Here is a 21,622-nt window from a genome sequence, read left to right as displayed (position 1 = left end):
CTACATTCTACATCTACATTGATACTCCGCAAGCCACCCAACGGTGTGTGGCGGAGGGCACTTTACGTGCCACTGTCATTACCTCCCTTTCCTGTTCCAGTCGCGTATGGTTCGCGGGAAGAACGACTGTCTGAAAGCCTCCGTGCGCGCTCTAATCTCTCTAATTTTACATTCGTGATCTCCTCGGGAGGTATAAGTAGGGGGAAGCAATATATTCGATACCTCATCCAGAAACGCACCCTCTCGAAACCTGGCGAGCAAGCTACACCGCGATGCAGAGCGCCTCTCTTGCAGAGTCTGCCACTTGAGTTTATTAAACATCTCCGTAACGCTATCACGGTTACCAAATAACCCAGTGACGAAACGCGCCGCTCTTCTTTGGATCTTCTCTATCTCCTCCGTCAACCCGACCTGGTACGGATCCCACACTGATGAGCAATACTCAAGTATAGGTCGAACGAGTGTTTTGTAAGCCACCTCCTTTGTTGATGGACTACATTTTCTAAGCACTCTCCCAATGAATCTCAACCTGGCACCCGCCTTACCAACAATTAGTTTTATATGATCATTCCACTTCAAATCGTTCCGTACGCATACTCCCAGATATTTTACAGAAGTAACTGGTACCAGTGTTTGTTCCGCTATCATATAATCATACAATAAAGGATCCTTCTTTCTATGTATTCGCAATACATTACATTTGTCTATGTTAAGGGTCAGTTGCCACTCCCTGCACCAAGTGCCTATCCGCTGCAGATCTTCCTGTATTTCGCTACAATTTTCTAATGCAGCAACTTCTCTGTATACTACAGCATCATCCGCAAAAAGCCGCATGGAACTTCCGACACTATCTACTAAGTCATTTATATATATTGTGAAAAGCAATGGTCCCATAACACTCACCTGTGGCACGCCAGAGGTTACTTTAACGTCTGTAGACGTCTCTCCATTGATAACAACATGCTGTGTTCTGTTTGCTAAAAACTCTTCAATCCAGCCACACAGCTGGTCTGATATTCCGTAGGCTCTTACTTTGTTTATCAGGCGACAGTGCGGAACTGTATCGAACGCCTTCCGGAAGTCAAGAAAAATAGCATCTACCTGGGAGCCTGTATCTAATATTTTCTGGGTCTCATGAACAAATAAGGCGAGTTGGGTCTCACACGATCGCTGTTTCCGGAATCCATGTTGATTCCTACATAGTAGATTCTGGGTTTCCAGAAATGACATGATACGCGAGCAAAAAACATGTTCTAAAATTCTACAAGAGATCGACGTAAGAGATATAGGTCTATAGTTTTGCGCATCTGCTCGACGACCCTTCTTGAAGACTGGGACTATCTGTGCTCTTTTCCAATCATTTGGAACCCTCCGTTCCTCTAGAGACTTGCGGTACACGGCTGTTAGAAGGGGGGCAAGTTCTTTCGCGTACTCTGTGTAGAATCGAATTGGTATCCCGTCAGGTCCAGTGGACTTTCCTCTATTGAGTGATTCCAGTTGCTTTTCTATTCCTTGGACACTTATTTCGATGTCAGCCATTTTTTCGATTGTGCGAGGATTTAGAGAAGGAACTGCAGTGCGGTCTTCCTCTGTGAAACAGCTTTGGAAAAAGGTGTTTAGTATTTCAGCTTTACGCGTGTCATCCTCTGTTTCAATGCCATCATCATCCCGTAGTGTCTGGATATGCTGTTTCGAGCCACTTACTGATTTAACGTAAGACCAGAACTTCCTAGGATTTTCTGTCAAGTCGGTACATAGAATTTTACTTTCGAATTCAATGAACGCTTCACGCATAGCCCTCCTTACGCTAACTTTGACATCGTTTAGCTTCTGTTTGTCTGAGAGGTTTTGGCTGCGTTTAAACTTGGAGTGGAGCTCTCTTTGCTTTCGCAGTAGTCTCCTAACTTTGTTGTTGTACCACGGTGGGTTTTTCCCGTCCCTCACAGTTTTACTCGGCACGTACCTGTCTAAAACGCATTTTACGATCGCCTTGAACTTTTTCCATAAACACTCAACATTGTCAGTGTCGGAACAGAAATTTTCGTTTTGATCTGTTAGGTAGTCTGAAATCTGCCTTCTATTACTCTTGCTAAACAGATAAACCTTCCTCCCTTTTTTTATATTCCTGTTAACTTCCATATTCAGGGATGCTGCAACGGCCTTATGATCACTGATTCCCTGTTCTGTACATACAGATTCGAAAAGTTCGGGTCTGTTTGTTATCAATAGGTCCAATATGTTATCTCCACGAGTCGGTTCTCTGTTTAATTGCTCGAGGTAATTTTCGGATAGTGCACTCAGTATAATGTCACTCGATGCTCTGTCCCTACCACCCGTCCTAAACATCTGAGTGTCCCAGTCTATATCTGGTAAATTGAAACGCTGAGAGAACGTCTGCTTCACGGAATATTAGTGTTGACCGTGAAAGACGAAAGGACCATCGTAAGGCGTAGCGGGAGTCGGGAGACAAATTCGCAAACAGTTATAAATAGCAGCACGGGACCAACAACAATTTATACAGTCCGTCTAGAGTCCAGGCAGCCAGTACACGTAGCGACACAGCTTGCAGCACCTGAAGAAGACGACTGGATCGGTCATCGAAATACACTGCCTGACAGATTAGTGAAGCGCCCAGAACGAGAGGAGGAAACGAAATACAACTTCACGGGCCGAGAGGGTATGTGATGTTATTTAAGTGATTACAAAATTGAGTCAGATTAATAAAGAACTTTTCACTATGACATTCATTGGCTCTAGCCTACTTACATGCAATGATTCGATTAGAGACGCTACCATAAAGTCGTTTTATGCTCTTCTGAAGCAAGATGGCCAACAACTGTTGTGAGTGGTCCTTGATTTTCTGGATAGTAGCTCTGGGACGCAGCTGATATTCGAGCCTCTAGCACACACGTAATATCGGGGACAGACATGCGGATCTTGATAACCATGGGAGTACTTCAACATCAAGTAGTACGTAGAGAGGAGCATTGTCCTCTAGGAAAATGACATCACAATATTGTCACATGAGAAGTAACGTGTGAGGACTCAGGATGTTTACGATGTTCCATAGTGTTCTCAACCACTACCAGCCATGACCTAAAGTCATGCCCGATTGCTCCCCGAACCATAACGCTGGAAATAACAGCACTGGCGTCTCTCCAAAACACTAGACGAACTGGACCTCTTCCGAGGTCCCCGCCGTATTCGCCGACGATGGTCCACCGAGATGGTGCATACCTGTGATTCATCGCTCACCATGGTCCGACGCCACTCACAAGCTGCCCATACTTCCCAGTTACGGCACCATCCCAAACGCAGCCGTCGTGTAACGGGTCGGATTTTAGTGACACTACACACTGAGCGTCACTGACAGAGGGGAGCAAAGGTCATGATTCTGTCAAGGATGGTGGGAAGGAAGCGACACTTTTTGGGCAGTGGAGTGGGCTCTATACTGGCTCAGTGGCTGAGGTGTCAGTGAAACATTGTCAGGCGTAGCTCCGTATACCGATCCTGCCTTGGAGGCGGTTAAGTGGGAGATGTGTCTCAGAGCTGGAGAGTGACAGATGGTGACGAGAGACTGGACGCGCACGTAGTTCATGTATCAGCCGATAGAGGACAGTATTGGATAGGGGGACTGTGATTTTAGTTTCGATTCTGCCCACTAGAGTGCAATACAGTAATAGAATGTTTTTCATAAACTGTTCTAGTATTTTCATAAAGTATTAGTATGTCTTTTTGTGCATGTAAAATGTTATAAATGTGTTTTATCAGTATGAATGATGAGTGAGTGTGGTTTAGGGTTAATATGAAGGTAATTGTTTAACGAGTTATGTAGTGGGATTTAGTATGGCAACATTTCGAAGAAGTATGGATGTGGACAAAGGGGATTTTTGTAGAATAGATTTGTAAAGTAAGTTTATGGTAAAGGGAAACTTAATTCAGGTATAAATAACAATAGTAAATAACTTCATGCATTAGTTCCGATGGAAATGATAAGTTGCCGGATCTAGCAGTGTTTCATACATCAAAAGTGTTGTAAAGTGACGGCATAATTATTCCGATGGGTGTGTAGAAATTTCTGAATTATTAAGTGAATTTTGTGACGAGAAAAGACAAATTCCGCGTGGCATATTGAGCGGGTCGGTGGGTAAAAACTGTGGCTGCATTAGGTACCGACAGACTTAATATTTTTCGAGCATTCTCAATCAATAACAATCAGTATTTTTGCAGCTATTACGTGTTCGGGAAATGCAGCACCATAAACTTGCTAACGTGAGTGAAAGGGATTGTTGAGTGACTGTGTTGAGACTAGCACGGGCTTGGCAGTGATACTTGTTCACCTAAGTTTCAGAATACATTAATTAAGGACAAAATTTCCAACCTTCCATTTCGTGTGAAAACCTTCTCCCGAAACGTAGATTAGTGGCTTTAATTGCAGCCTGGTTCACGTCGAAGAACAGTAGGTTTCGCTCGGCTTCCCTACTGATGATCTGCTGGGACAATGTTCAGGTTCGTCTTAAAGGGACGGAAGGAACCGCGCCGACGTAATTGGTGGTTCCACTGACAGTCATTTATTGAGACATAAGACTCTTTAAACAAGCGGACTAATATACTGTGTTCTAACTTGATCAATTCCTCGCGGCGGCGGAGCGGCGGAGTCGTAACGTGCAGATGGGGCGTTGGCAACTAATAACTGGATTGTTTATTCGTAAACAAAGAGCTACTTAAGTTTCCATGTGCTGTGGTACAAGCTCTCTTCAGTATAGTCCATGTAGTCTCAATGGCGGCGAAGAAGAAGTGCGCTATGTTCACTCTAATGTTACTATGTGCTGCCTGTCTCTGTACTAGAGCCTAAGTCTGCGGCTCTGTCTCAGTGACAGTCTGGGACAGCACGGCATGCAGACTCTAACTGGCGGAACAGGCTCGAACTAACTGACTAGCTAACCCGAATGAACTGGCCCTCCAGTCTGCGCCAGCTATCCTAAATACTGGTGGCTGAGATGGCGTTGGCGGCGCGTTTCCAGTGAGTCTTGTCGATGGCCTCTGTCGTTACCCTCATAATCTCTGTGCCACATGTGTGCTGGCGCCAGCACAGCCCCTGTCACATCTGAATGTCACACAAATCCAGACATTGCACGGTTCGACCAGCTGGCCCGTTGGAGACCCACAACGAGGACGCTGTCTGCCTGGTGCTGATAACGCTGCGTCACACGAGTAGCGGCATCTCCGTGTCCATCACAGTCACCACTTAACGTCTGAAGTTGTCCATGCTCCTTTTGAGCCCTGTCAGGTACATAAAACACGAACAACACTTATGCACTCTGATGGGTGTTGTACCTGCCAAACGAAATAGGAGATCTAGTCATTTACATATCTGCCGACGGTGCGTACTTCTACCAAGTTACAATGACATCCGCCCATGATTTATGGGTTCTTAACTTTTTTGTCTCGCGGTGTGTTGACATAAAAGTTTTCTGGGTATGGTACTGCGTCATAATGTATAAAACTACTGCTGCTGGAGAAAAACGAACGTTTCGGCCACGGTTGCAGGGGCTTTCTTCTAGGTCTAGTGGTGCCTTCTAGCCGTGCCGTGTCCCTTATATTTTCTTGTTACTGTTCACTGCTCATGCCATTACGTCATAATTTAAAAAGATACGCCGGCCGCGGTGGCCGTGCGGTTCTAGGCGTTTCAGTCCGGGAACCGCGCTGCTGCTACGGTCGCAGATTCGAATCCTGCCTCGGGCATGGATGCGTGTGATGTCCTTAGGTTAGGTTTAAGTAGTTGTAAGTCTAGGGGACTGATGACCTCAGATGTTAAGTCCCATAGCGCTTAGAGCCATTTGAACCATTTTAAAAAGATACTTCGTTTCATTGGACACTGAAGGAAGAAGGAGAGGGAACTTTATTTTAATAGGTTATTGCTGAGGAGGGAGAGTGTAATCTCTGTTGTCTTCTGGCTCTTGTGTTATGTGCCATGATTGGTGGCCACCGTCGAATGAGAAGTTTGCTGCTGTTCACCAACTGCTGGCCGTCGGCCGCGCGGCGGCAGTTACTCGCTGCTAGTGCTCGTGCCTCGTGTTGACAGTGCGGTCTGTTTGGCTCTGATTGCTGGCGGCTATTCATGTTCTAAGGGTGTTTAAGTATTTCGGTGGCCTCTCTGATTTTACGCTTCATCATAACCGGCTGCTTGGCCAACACACAGGCTTCGCTGAAATTTTTCTCCAGCAGCAGTAGTTTTATACATTATGACGCGGTACCACACCCAGAAAACTTTTATTTCGACTGACTCTGGCCGCCGAAGCCTACGCAATTATATTCGCAGTGTGTTGTTCGTGTAGTGGAAACGACAATTCGGTTTAACCCCTGGTTTGATTCTGATGTTAAGAACTGAATCCTGGGTCTTCGGATCGCAGGTCCGTCGGACTGCTGGCTCGCTTCCAGCTCGGAGACAGAGACAGCTGGGAGAAGGATGGCCGTTTACTTTCCAGGAGTGAAGAGCGTGGTAACGGATTATGCAGAGTGGCTCGAAACGTAATGGCGCGACCGAGACGGGCGTTGAATTATTACTCTTAATTACGAAGCACGCCCTGGACCCACCAATTTGCGGTCGATGAAACACGAAAGTGGAGTAGGAAACGCCTCGCGTCTAGCCGTGTGAGAGGGGGCAGGGCGGTTCCCACGTAGGGCCCTGTAATAACACACACGTAGCCGCGCGAGTGCGACAGGTTTAGTGCGCGGTTCTTTACAGAAAGCGTTCCTTCTGAAGTGTTTGCAGACGTTGCACAACATATCACATAAGATCAAACAGAAGCGTGGAATCGGATTTTATGTAAAAATACTATAAACATGTCTGTCTCTATTCGGCAAGGAACGAGTTAAGACGTGCAGTGGTGAAGACGCTGAAATAGCAAGAATTAGGTCTTCCACTCTTCCCCTAACACGACTGAAGGGAATGCCGCTATTGCCGGTATGTTTCTTCTACATTGAAGGGCCAAAGAAACTGGTACAGGCATGCGTATTCAAATACAGAGATACGTAAACAGGCAGAATATGACGCTGCGGTCGGAAAAGCACATATAAGGCAACAAGTGTCTGGCACCGATCGGTTACTGCTGCTACAATGTCAGATTATCAAGATTGAAGTTGGTTTGAACGTGGTGTTATGGTCGGCGCACGAGCGATGGGACACAGCACCTTCGAGGTAGCGATCGAGTGGGGACTTGCCTGTACGACAATTTCACGTGTGTATCGCGAATACCAGTATTAGGAATCCGGTAAAACATCAAATCTCCGACATCGCTGCAGCCGGAAAAATGTACTGCAAAAACGGAACCAACGACGACTGAAAACAATCGTTCAACGTGACGGAAGTGCAACCCTTCCTCAAATTTCTTCAGATTTCAATGCTGGGTAATCAACAAGAGCCAGCATGCGAACCATTCAAAGAAACATCATCGATATGGGCTTTCGGAGACGAGGGTCCACCCTTTTACCCTAGATGACAGCACGGCACAAAACTTTACGCCTCGCCGGCATTGGACTGTTGACGACTGAAAACACGTTGCCTGTTTGGACGAGTCTCGTTTCGGATTGTATCGATCGGATGGACGTGCACGCCTATGGAGACAACCTCATGAATCCATGGACCCTGCGTGTCACCAAGGGACTGTTCAAGCTGGTGGAGGCTCTGTAACTGTTTACGGCGTGGCCAGTTGGAGTGATATGGGACCCCTGATACGTCCAGATACGACTCTGACAGATGACACGTAGTAAGCATTCTGTCTGATCACCTGCATCCAGTCATGTCCATTGTCCATTCCGACGGACTTGGGCAATTCCAGCAGGACAATGCGATACCCCCCACGTCCAAAATTGCTACAGAGTGGCTCCAGGAACACTACTCAGAGTTTAAACACTTCCGCTGGTTACCCAACTCCCCAGACCTGAACACTACTGAGCATATCTGGGATGTTTCGCAACGTGCTGTTCAGAAGAGATTTTCACCCCTCGTATCCTTACGGATTTATGGACAACCCTGCAGGATTCATGGTGTCAATTTCCTCCAGCACTATTGTAGACATAAGTCGAGTCCATGCCATATCGTGTTGCGATACTTCTGCGTGCTCGCGTGGGCCCCACACGATAGTAGGCAGGTGTACCAGTTTGTTTGGTTCTTCACTGTGAAATGACCCGCTCGATTTCTTTCCTCAGTTATGTCCTATCCTCGATCTGGTAGAACCTTGAACTCGGCGGGAAGTTTATCCGTAGTCTTCCTTCTTGCAAGTGACATTCAAGAACAAGCGTGTCACGACATTAGTAGTTCAGGGAAACGTTACCAGTCCGATCCCCTCGTAAGACATACTATGTTCTCCATTTCACTTTGCTTTCTTGTTTCCGGATTCGAGTTTGTTTCTTATTAAAAATGATTTCGTTTCCATGTGCCATTCTAATTTTTTTACTTACTTTCACGTGAAGTTCAATGAACCATTCATTCTGGTCGACAGTTTTACACGCCCTTCTTTCTTTGCAATATCCCCTATTATTTTGCAGTTTGTCTCATTTCTTAACACGATTTCACAAATAAGCTACTTAGCCCAGCTTCCTTCATATTCTTACATGATGCACCGGCAGGAATTTTGGTAAATAATGTGTTCTCTCCCAATTTTCGTCTTATTTATACGAATTCCAGTCCCTTTTCTTAATTCCAGACACATTTTCCATTGCTCAGTAGGCAATCCCAAGTTTAGGATACTTTGCACATTCGTGTTGCGTATCGCACATTCACATGTTAAAAATGGTCGAACACGTCCGTTATGCAAGGGGCCGTCCCAGAGTATCGATTCGAAGGCCGTACAGTCCAGAATCGGTATGCAAATCAAGCAAAATCTCCTGGCCATTGAGGCAATCATCACACCAGGTTGAAGGTACCTGTTTGGTGTCCTGCTGCGTGAAGACGTCCGTTAAACGCCTGCTGCACGTCCTGAACCGACAGCAATCGTCTTCCTTTCAAGGTCTTTTTTAAGGAACCGAAGGCGTCATAATAGCGTGAGGAGGAATAAGGGCTACAGGGCGGGTGCTCGAGACACCCCCACTTCTGTTGGCGTAACTTCTGCGTTACGACATTTGCGACGTGGTGACGTGCGTCATGACGACCAGCGAGGAACTTGGCGCACCGTTCCACAGCGGTAGTTTTCGAGACACGTGCTGCCCCACCCACATTCTTCATTCTCCGATGGATGTCTACCGGTGTCTTCCCTTCGGTAGGCAAGGAAAGAATAACGGCATGTTAGTCCTGTTTGGACGTATTGTGTAATAACGTTGACATAGTTCGCGTTTTCTTATTTGGCATACGCACGTTGGAAAGGCGCAAATGTCATACTAATCCATCGTCTGCATGTCGGTGCTTATACACCCGCATCGGAGTCGCGCTACGTTGCTTATACGCTGCAGCAACGCCCTCTAACAGAAACTTTTTGTCACCTTGCGTTTTAATAAACTGCTTCAGCTGTATTCAGTCCTTTGTTATTGGATCACCACCCGTTTCGTGGCACTAAAAGCCACATCTTCAGGTGAACATCTGTTTAACAATAAACTCAGAAGGAATAACAACCCTGAGACATACAATAGTATCGTAAACTATTTTAAGATTTACTAAAAAATTTAAAAACATTAAAAACTTTTACATGAGAATATCAAAATGTTAGTACTTAAATATCTACTCTTAATAAGTATCAAAATTCACTACAGTCTCGGATCCTTTTAGCTACCAAAGAGAATAATTTTTTAAATCAGTTTTGCGAAACAATAATTTTTTCCAATTTTAAAGTTCATAAAGTTTTTTAAAGTTTGACATTGCCGGCAGATCTGTTTCGTTGCCGTAATGATGTTCCTCTTTTACGCCAGTACACAATCTAGCTTTAGCATTACTTGTGGACGTTTATTAACGAAAAAATATGTGAACTGTCACTATCATATTGTTATTCTACAGATTCTTTTTTAATATTTTTTTTTTTTGTACTTTCCACCCCAATATTCCTTGTTCTGATTCGCCATTTGTGTATCCCCCAAAAGACTACCAACCAACCGGTCGAGCCCGTGCATCATTAGCGCAGACCCGAGAAGTCCACAGGCAAACTGTTTACTCATTGTCGTGAGTATGACACAGAACGCTGCCGCATCCCCTGTTCGGGATTCCGTATAGATCGGAGAAGCGTTAGGTGCGGTTTAGGATCTGCTATTCCGTCAATAGCTATTTACTTGACAGGTTTGGTCCAGATATAGCTGGCCGGCCGGGGTGGCCGAGCGGCTCTAGGCGCTACAGTCTGGAACCGCGTGACCGCTACGGTCGCAGGTTCGCATCCTGCCTCGGGCATGGATGTGTGTGATGTCCTCAGGTTAGTTAGGTTTAAGTAGTTCTAAGTTCTAGGGGACTGATGACCTCAGAAGTTAAGTCCCATAGTGCTTAGAGCCATTTTTTGAACCAGATATAGCATCCCACGACTTTGTGGCAACCACTTCTTCATTCTAGCCCAAAAGTTAGGTCTTAACAGTTTTTCATTTATTTTCTCCTTACCAGTGGATTAGTATGGTATGATATACTTAGGACCCATCCATTATGTTTTATTTCGACTGTTTTATTCTATGACATACCGCCATTTAGCGGTGTTTCGTTCTGACGGACAACGAATGTTGGGTACAAAGTTCCGAGCTTTTCCGCTCTAATGTTTTATTTATGTATTTACATTTAGATATTCTCATGTAATTTTTTTAATATCTTTAACTTTTTTAAGTCTTAAAACAATTTACCACGCCAGTGATTATCTCAGGGTTATTCTTTCTGGATTTATTGTTGTACAGATGTTCACCTGAAGATGTGGCTTCTAGTGTCACGAAACTGGTAGTGTTCCAGTAATAAAGGACTAATACCCAAGATGACTACTACATAGCTGTGGCGGCCCAACCTAAAAATTGCCTGCAGGAACTTTTTCATCGTCCCTTATACACTATCCACTTCAGGCATACTGAGAAGTCGGCTTTCGAATACTGTATTCAGATCCTCATACGAAATCCGAGACGTTTTTCTTCTGCTTTTTCTTTCTATCATTATCCATCTATACGTCGTTTTCATTTGCCCTGACTTCTCGAATGGGCCTATACACCTTTAGCTTGATTGCTTTACTTCTAACACACAATCTGTACATAATCTTGCTATTAGACCACTTAACTACCAATCCTATTCGGATGCGTGCACTTTTCCGCTGTTTCATTTTGTCTGTAGTCAAAACTGAGACGAAGTTAACCAAGTGTTGAGAATGTGCCAAACGAAAATTAAGAAAAATGAACACTTTTAACTACGAGACGTGAGAGCACCATATTCCCAGAGAGCCCCGACGGCAACAAACGCAGTTATTCGCAGTGTTTCTTGCGATCGACAGCTCCCCGCACTGAGCACGATGAAGCTGAGTCCGTACCAGCTGTGTCTGACCTGCTGAAGCAATGGTCTGCTGTTCGAGAAAACATCAACAAAAATCATAGACAAGCCATGACAACCCATGCGAGGACCATTCGTGATCTACAGCTGCAGCAGTACTACGGCAGCTCCTAAGGCCCCTATGATGTCTGGCGGTAGGTACTTTCTGTATCGCTACCACTTAGCCCCTTTCTTCTTGCAGTCACGAATGATAGATGGGAAGAATGAAGAATGATTGTCTGTAAGCCTCCGTGCGAGCACGTATTTCTCTAATTTTACCTTGATGGGCCTTTTCGCGACGTATACGCAGAAAGAAGGAACATGTTGGTTGACTGTAATAGCAACATATGCTCTTGGAATTTTAACAATGCACCACAACTTAATCCAGAACGCCTCTGTTATAGCATAAGCAACTGGAGTTGTGTGGGCATCTTCGTGACGCTTTCGCGCTTACGAAATGCTGCTGTTGTTTGGATCTTATCAATTTCTTCGACAACTCATAACTAGTACGTTTCCCAGGCTGACAAGATGTATTCAGATATTGGTCGAACGAGTGTTTTGTGAGCTACCTCATTTACGAGTGTACCTACACGTGCTGAGAATTCATTTCTCCCTACGTAGGTGGGCGTCAACAGAATACACTGAAGCACCAAAGAAACTGGTATCGGCATGTGTATTCAAATACAGAGATATGTAACCAGGAAGAATACGGTACTGCGGTCGGCGACGCCTGTATAAGACAACAAGTGTCTGGCGCAGTTGTCAGATCGGTTACTGCCGCTACAATGGCAGGTTATGAAGATCTAATTGAGTCTGAATGTGGTGCCACAGTCAGCGAAAAAGCGATGCGGCACAGCATCTCCGAGGAAGCGATGAAGTGGGGATTTTCCAGTACGACCATTTCACGAGTGTACCGTGAGCATCAGCAATTCGGTAGAACATCAAATATCCGACATCGCTGCGGCCGGAAAAAGATCCAGCGAGAACGGGACCAACAACGACTGAGGAGAATCTTTCAACGTGACAGAAGTGCGACCCTTCCGCAAATTGCTGCAGGTTTTAATGCTGGGCCATCAGTGAGTGTCAGTGTCAGAACCGTTCAACGAAAAATCATCGATATGGGCTTTCGGAGCCGGAGGTCCACTCGTGTACACTTAAATGACTGCACGACACAAAGCTCTACGTCTCGCCTGGGCCAGTCAACACCGACATTCGACCGTTGATGACTGGAAATATGCTGCCTAGTCGGACGAGTCTCGTTTAAAATTGTAAGTGGGCTGTTTAGGTTTTTATGTTGGTAACGCCACGTAGCGCTCTGTACGAAAATCATTGACTGTGCTGTGTGCAGTCTGTGGCTGGTTGGCATTGCTGGAATATTCGCTATTGTAGTGTTGGACAGTTGGATGTGAACAGCGCGTAGCGTTGGGCAGTTTGAGCCGCCAGCAGTGGTGCATGTGGGGAGAGAGATGGCGGAGTTTTGAGATGTTCATATGATCGTTCGAGCTGGAGGTGAAATTTGCCAAACTGGATGTCACAAATTACACATATAAATTACGACTTTTGAACACTATTAAGGAAAATACATTGTTTGTTCTTTACCAAAATCTTTCATTTGCTAACTATATGCCTATCGGTAGTTAGTGCCTTCAGTAGTTAGAATCTTTTATTTAGCTGGCAGTAGTGGCACTCGCTGTATTGCAGTAGTTGGAGTAACGAAGATTTTTGTGAGGTAAGTGATTCATGAAGGGCATACGTTATTTTTAGTCAGGGTCATTCTTTTGTAGGGATTACTGAAAGTCTGATTGCGTTGCGCTAAAAACATTGTGTGTCAGTTTAGTGATGATCACAATAAGTAAAGAGAAAACTGTCTCAGTACATTGAGTTACGCTCAGCTGTTTGGAAATCAAATACTGTAGAGGTTTTCCAGCACTGTCATTATTTATATTCAAAGGGGAAGTTTCAAAATTGTATCGAGCGGGTGGACGTCTACGGGTATGGAGACAACCTCAAGAATCCACGAATCCTGCATGTCAGCAGAGCACTGTTCAAGCTGGTGGAGGCTCTGTAATGGTGTGGGGCGTGTGCAATTGGAGTGATATGGGACCATTGATACATCTAGATACGACTCTGGCTGATGACACGTGCGTAAGCATCCTGTCTGATCACAAGTATCCATTCATGTCCATTGTGCATTCCGACTGACTTGGGCAATTCCAGCAGGACAAAGCGACACCCCACACGTCCAAAATTGTTACAGAATGGCTTCAAGAAAACTCTTCTGAGTTTAAACACTTCCGCTGGCCAACAAACTCCCCAGACATGAACATTATTGAACATATCTGGGATGCCTTTCTACGCGCTGTTCGGAAGAGATCTCATCCCCTTCGTACTCTTACGGATTTATGGACAGCCCAGCTGGATTCATGGTGTTAATTCCCTCCAGCATTACTTCAGACGTTAATCGAATTCGTGCCACGTCGTGTCGCGGCACTTCTGCGTGCTCGCGGGGGCCCTACACGGTATTAGGCAGATCCACCAATTTCTTTGGCTCTTGAGTTTATCTTCACATTCGGAAGAGGATGTTGGAGATTGAAATTTGCTGAAAAAATATCGCCGGAACGAAAAACCCACGTTTTAATGATTGCCGCCCAACTCATGAATAATACCCGTGACACGGTCTCACCTGTTTCACGGTAACACTAAACGAGCTGTCCGTCTTTGCAGTTTATCGTCCTCCGTCAATTGTATCTGATAACGTTCGCATACCTCGAAGCAATAATCTTTCTGATAACGGAGAGGCATAGTATAAGCCATCTCTTGTGTCCTTGTTTGCAATAGTACACGCATATGATTGATGATTCATGAGTAATGTTTCCTGGGTACATTGCCAGTTCTCTTTATTACAGCACCATAAATTAAGTACAGTTCACTACGATACGGATTAAGTAATATTCCAACTAAGAGATTGTCTTGAACAGATATAAGTCCTGGACTATCAGGAACCCTTCATGATATTGGTTGGGCACAAGTCCACTTAGCTAAGTTCTATCCCAGTTGGATACTTACCCTGAAACGAATTGCCTAAGGCCTGGAGCCGAACAGGAAGATATGCTGCTGAAGTTGCCACGTCTTCAGTGTGCACCAGTAGAAGGGTATCCTTGGGCGCTTGGCAGGCACATGGCCTGGAGATGCAAACTATTCACCTCGATTGCAACGCACCCACATCTGTTGTGCGCACTGCGTGTGGGCGATGGCGGTACTCCTGCTATCGATGAGTATATGAACAGATTGTCAACACTACAGTTTCCAATACACGCGATACACTTGCGATACTTACAGATAGTTCCGTAAATGGAAACCCGTCTCTGGCACGAGCCCTTCGCCCTGAAGGAGAAAAGATGGCAGAGCCAACCTGACATTGGCCGCAGATCCTGCATGCCGCCACCAGAGGGGAAGATGGTGGTGCCATCCAAAAGATGGCTGGTGGCGGTTGTGCAGAAAGCAGAGGCTTCACTGAGTCAATGAAGAATATGTCCAAGAGATAGGGACCTTGGGAGAGCTGCGACCTAGTGCCCCCAGAATCTACGACCTGATGTTGTGAAGCAAATGCTGATGTGCAGAAAATATTCAAAGAAACGAAGGACAAGCTTCGCAACAGGACTGAGTCCCACACAGGTTGGCAGGGCACAGGCCAACTGGTGGTGAGGACCAGTCCCTACAGGAGTGTCCACTGCGCCAGAGAAAACCTGCCGCTGGACCACAGAGGCACTTCCAGTGACCAGCTGGAGAAATGCAGCGAGGTGCGCTATAAGCAAAACTTCTCGAATTTCTTAGAATACCTTCAGTGATCGGCGGCGCGCGGGGTAGCCGAGCGCTTTGGGGCGTCTTGCACGGTCCGCGCGGCTACCCCAGTCGGAGGTTCGAGTCCTCGCTCGGGCATGGCTGTGTGTTGTCCTTAGCGTAAGTTAGTTTAAGTTAGATTAAGTAGTGTGTAAGGCTAGGGACCGATGACCTTGGCAGTTTGGTCCCATAGGAACTTACCACAAATTACAAAAATTCGAAAGGCTGTAAATTCAGGTAAATACCTAAGAATTACAATTACGAAAAACTTAAATTGGAAAGAACACATAGAAAATGTTGTAGGGAAAACAAACGAGAGACAGCTTTTTATTGGCAGAAAGAAAATTCAACGGATCTACTAACGAGGCTGCCTACGCTTCGCTTGTCGGTCCTCGTTTGGAGTACAGCTGCGCTGTCTGTGATCCTTACCAGATAGGATTAACGGAGTACATCGACCAAGTTCAAAGAAGAGCAGCACGCTTTGTATTATCGCGTAGTAGGGGGGAGAGTGTCACTGACATAGTACAGGATCTGGGGTGAACTTAATTAAAACCCTCTGAGAGACATTTAAATGTGATTTGCGGAGTATCCATGTAGATGTAGATGTAGATGATGCTCGCTCTGCGTGTGAGCAATGTTGGCGCCTCTGGTGGCGCCTGCTGGCGATCAGCATCTCAAAAGATCATCAGCAGTACAGTTTCCAATAGACGTGATGCTCTTGCAGTACTCCCCTCCGTTCTCTCTCTCTCTCTCTTTAAATGTCATGTGTGTGCCGAAGAGTGATCGCTTTTGGCGATTTTTACTTCTGTGGCAACAAGTTGGGAGTGGGATTCACTTTATTTATTTATTACACATTCTAAGGTACTTGATCTTTCACTGGGTCCTTCTGTCTTCTGCAGAAGGGGTGGTTACAGAGAATGTTGGCTAGTTGGATGCGGACGTGGACCTGCTTAAGCAGATGTTCCCTCAGTCACACTGCCCAGGATGGTCTCGTGGGTTCATAATTATTACTCTAGGCACCTTGTATTTGTACCATTGATGGGACAGGGCTTGGCTATGGTAGCTAGTTGGCGGACAGCTCTCCTATTCTCGTCTGCCGTTTGGAACAGTTACGTTGCCTGAACTTTGATCCAGCTACCAGGTAGTGTTAGCTTCTTTGCTGGTGGATTTCATTTGTTGTGGACCACCTGGGGGTGTTGAGGCACCACTTTAGACAAATGTTTTGGAAGTGGCTGGAGACGTCGTCTTTGGTGGCGCAAATAGTACCGCATGGAGTCGAACCATAATCGACAGGTGGATCCTTGACTGGTTGGGGTCGCTGCTGGTGGAGAAGGCCATCAGGGCCCGATTCATCTTCACGGTATTCAGTTTTCGTTCTTGGATATGTGGTGCTTAATTCATGCCTTTACCCAGATTGAGTCCCAAGTATTCAACTTGTGGGCACCAGGGTATATTCTGATGTGCGAAGCCCAGTTCCGTCCTTAGTACAGGCCTTTTCTGTTCCTTCCGGAGGTGATTAAGGCTGTGTCGTCTGTCGTCTAGACTTGCGTTGACAAGTGGTAACGTCGGAATATCGTTGATGTAGATGCTCAACAGAGTGGACAACATCTCCGGCTCCTGGAGTATTACAACGGTGATGGTTTTGATGTCGTCAGTCTGAACGTACAAACCTCTGTCTTGTGGAAACCCGTAGATCGGCTTAACACAGCAGCCTTGAACTGGGGTCTGATCGACCAGTTTGACTACTAGCCGGTCCCACTACGTGCGATCGTAGGTCTCCTCTCTATCCAGGAAGTCGCCCCCCTGTTGAATTCGAGCTGGATGTTCTCCGGAACTTGGAATATTCGTGAACAGTGGAAGGAGACGCTTCTGCACCATTCAAGCTGGCTGTCCCACTGTCGGTTGGTGTAATGCTCAAAACCGATGCAGATGGCGTGGCGTTCGGCCTGCTATAACAGTCTCTGTAGTGAATTTGTTGCATCTAGTAAGTGTTCGGCCAATAAAACGCAGTCTTCGGTTCTCGTTCTCCGCAGCATTATCTATGCGCTTGTTCGTAATTGTTATCCCATGGTAGTTAGTTGAATTGGCAGCCTCTGGATTTGTGTCATTTCTCTTGTAACCTAAATTTAGAGGATTCCTTTTAGTTCCGATCACCTCACACTTTCCTTCATGTATGCTCAAATGCCATCTAACACACCATAAAGACATTCTGTCGAAATCGTTTTGCAATTGGTTTTCGTCTTGTGATGATTCTGTCTGGCAGTAAACCACGGCATTATCAGCAACCAATTTATGATGGATGCACAGATTGTCAGCTAAATCATTTGCATAGATTAGGAACTGCATAGAACCTGGAATAGTTCGTTGGTGAACTCCTGCGTCCATTCACTGCTTTGCAATCGTGTAATCGCAAAGTAATGGGTGTCTCTGGCTATTTACGCGGAATACATTGCATTCCTTGTGTTGAAGGTTCAAATGGCTCTGAGCACTATGGGACTTAACATCTGAGGTTATCAGTCCTCTAGAACTTAGAACTACTTAAACCCAACTAACGACATCACACACATCTATGCCCGAGGCAGGATTCGAACCTGCGGCCGTAGAGGTCGCGCGGTCCCAGACTGAAGTGCCTAGAACCGCTCGGCCACATCGGCAGGCTGTGTTGAAGGTCAACTGCCAGTCACTACAACGAATACTAATCCTTTGTAAATCTTCTTGCACTTCTCTACAATAGCGTTGTGCCCTCTGTGTTTATGATAGCATCATCCGCAAAATTACTCATGGAACGTCCGACGTTAAATAAAGGTCCTTAAACACCCCCCCCCCCCCGTTGATACGCCATAATTTAGTTCCATTAAGGGTGATACGCGGTATTCTGTCTGCTAGAAACTCTTGAATCAAGTCACACAGCTGCTTTGATATTCCGTACGCTCGTCTTCTGTTTATTAGGCAGGAACGCAGAACAGTATGGAACGCCTTCTGGAAGTCGAGGAGCATTTCATCAATCGGAGCGTACTTATCTGCTGCTTTGTGGGTGTCGTGGACGATCAGAACAGGCTGGGTTTCAGACATAACAGCACTTAACTGAATTTCTACAGATTGTATTATTGGCCTCTAAGAAACTGGATGTTTCTTGTTGTAATAACTGCCCAATGCGTTCGACATGGTGCGTCGTCTGTTTTTCTGTGTCGATGCCAATTGTTGATCGACCTGCATGAAAATAACATACAAAGCTCTAAGTATTGGCGACGCTCTCACTGCTCGATGTACGATTGAAATTTCTGTAAGAGTTTCACGTATATGAAATATTCAAACCCTGGAGAGATGGGTAATGAACAGAAGATCAGAAGAGGACCAAAGCAGGGAGAATGAAGCAACGTTTACCGATGAAGAAAATTGTCAAGAAAGAAGAGATCAAGGCAAAAGTAGTGAAAAAATTGTTTGGACTCTTATTGCTAATATGTGGACGGAAGAAGTGAAGACTGGGTTTAACTGCAAATACAGACGTGAACGCTTGTGGACAAGTGCCTGGGCAGTGTTTTAGTGGACACAAATACCGTTATGATTGAAAAAGCGTAGCGTGTACGTTAAGAGTGAAAGTTCGAATAAACTGACGCCCCGCCAACTAAAAATTATTTCCGATAACCGTTGCGTGTACTTTACGAAGTACGTAACTCACTGCATTCCATGTTATATCCGAGCTAAAGCGGTTTAAAGCGTTTCTGGTCACCGAACAGTGTTTCAGAGCAGTATTCTTAGTACCAGTAAATTTTCAGCTAATTGACATAATTTCAAAAGGATCCACCGACATATCAGCAGTCGGCGCTAATAAACGACGGAGCTGGGTCAGAGACCATCTTAGCAGCAGCCAGAGGGGGCGGAACTGCGACAGCGCAACGTACGGAACATCTCTGGCTTTAAATAAAAAACAGACAACTGATCCATGGTTATAGGCACCCTATAGTTTTGCAAAGACCATTTCAATTCAGTTAATTAAAACATTCTGAGAGGTAAAGCTACAAAAATACTGAAAGTAGGAAAAAGATTTGTGTATTCATTTAAAAACCAGACTTTCACTCGCAGCTTGTTACTCTACATTTCTGCATAAATTCAAGCAGCTACAATACGTATTTAATTGAAATTTGCTGCATTGTGTGAAGTTATTATGAGATTTGTTCAGTAGTGAAGCTCAAAGGTGTTATTAATTAAGGATAGTGTTACAAATAAGGAATTTCGGCCACAGATTAGTTACTACTTCAAAATTGTTATTACTATTAATGTCTTTAATGTCTATGCTACGTTAACATAGATTGTAAATGTGTCTAAAGATTGAGTGAATGAGTGTGATTATTTACAAGAACCGCAGCTACGGGGAAGATTGTTTGAGAGATCGTATCTGAAGGTTCGGTTGACAACAGTATAATTACATCATACAGATCGTAAGTATAAGTCAGCAAAGCGAAACGAAAAAAGGACGTTCTAGAATACATAGAGGAAGATATGTACACACAGCAAAAAGAGTTTTGCATCACCCCGTTTCCCAAAACTCCTGAAGATATATGTTGACTGTGGATATTGTATTACAGAGACAGTCCATGTGACAGTTCAGAGATGTCACTAAATCCGACCAAAGATGTAAACAACCATGCATGAGCAGCGCCCATTAGACGGAGGGGTTCCGACAGCTGATCATTTCCAGTCATTCCACCAGGAAGGAGGTAGACGGCCCGTGTTGTCTGTAGTTCAACCATGCCTAGATGGTCAATACCGCGGTTCGATAGCTTCCGCATTGTTACCTTGTGCCAGGAAGGGCTCTCAAGAAGGGAAGTGTCCAGTCGTCTCGGAGAGAACCAAAGCGATGTTGTTCGCAGATAAAGAGAGACAAGAACTGTCGATGACATGCCTCGCTCAGGCCGCCCAAGGGCTACTTCTGCAGTGGATGACAGCTACCTACGGTTTATGGCTCGGAGGAACCCTGACAGCAACGCAACCATGTTGAACAAACCTTTTCGTGCAGCCACAGGAGGTCGTATTACTACTCAAACTGTGCTCTATATGCTGCATGATACGCAACTTCAATTCTGATGTCCATCTTTGCAACGGTCCGTCTTTGCAACCGCGACATCATGCAGCGCGGTACAGATGGGCAACGCCATCATGCCGAATGGACCGCTCTGGATTGGCATCAAGTTCTCTTCACCCAGACAATCGTCGAAGACGTATTTGGAGGCAACCCGGTCAGTCTGAACGCCTTAGACACACTGTCCAGCGAGTGCAGTAAGGTGGAGGTTCCCTGCTGTTTTGGGGTGGCATTATGTGGGGCCGACGTACGCCGCTGGTGGTCATGGAAGGCGCCGTAACGGCTGTACGATTCGTGAATGCCATCCTCCGACCGATAGTGCAACCATATCGGCAGCATATTGGCGAGGCATTCGTCTTCATGGACGACAATTCGCGCCCCCATCGTACACATCTTTTTAATGATTTCCTTCAGGTTAACGACATCGCTCTACTAGAGTGGCCAGCATGTTCTGCAGACATGAACCGTATCGAACATACCTGGAATATATAGAAAAGGGCTGTTTATGGACGACGTGACCCACCAACCGCTCTGAACGCCGAATCGCCGTTGAGGAGTGGGACAATCTGGGCCAACAGTGCCTTGATGAACTTGTGGGTAGTATGCCACGACGAATACAGGCATGCATGAAAGCAAGAGGACGTGCGTCAACAGAAGAGGATGTGCTACAGGGTATTAGAGGTACCGGTGTGTACAGCAATCTGGACCACGGCCTTTGAAGGTCTCGCTGTATGGTGGTACAACATGCCATGTGTGGTTTTCATGAGCAATAAAAAGGGCGGAAATGATGTTTATGTTGATCTCTATTCCAATTTTCTCCACAGGTTCCGGAACTCTCGGAACCGAGGTAATGCAAAACTTTTTTTGATGTGTGTATTTTCCTGTGGTACAATGTAGTGTTTTCGTATAGGAAGACGGTACAAACAATTACGAAAAAATGTTTGGTACATTTCAGCTGTACGGATAAGATTTAAAAGAAGACCAGGCATGGAAACAATAAACATTGTTTCTCACGCTTTCATTCCCATAGCGATCTCCCCGAGCAAGCTTACAGAGGCAAGAACATTTATGTCCAGGCGTTTCACATCAGTTTTGCTAGGTGCGCTATACTTACACAAGAAAAGGCGTTGTCAGGATGACTGAACTACGGCGTTGAGACTAACCATCGCCCAACAGTACAATGTACATTGAAACTATGCTTCTAAGATGTTAATGTCATACTTAATTATAGT

The sequence above is a fragment of the Schistocerca americana genome, chromosome 3 (genome assembly GCF_021461395.2).
Source record: "Schistocerca americana isolate TAMUIC-IGC-003095 chromosome 3, iqSchAmer2.1, whole genome shotgun sequence".
Lineage (NCBI taxonomy): Eukaryota > Metazoa > Arthropoda > Insecta > Orthoptera > Acrididae > Schistocerca > Schistocerca americana.
The sequence above is the reverse complement of the archived record's forward strand: the minus strand, read 5'-3'. Positions refer to the sequence as shown.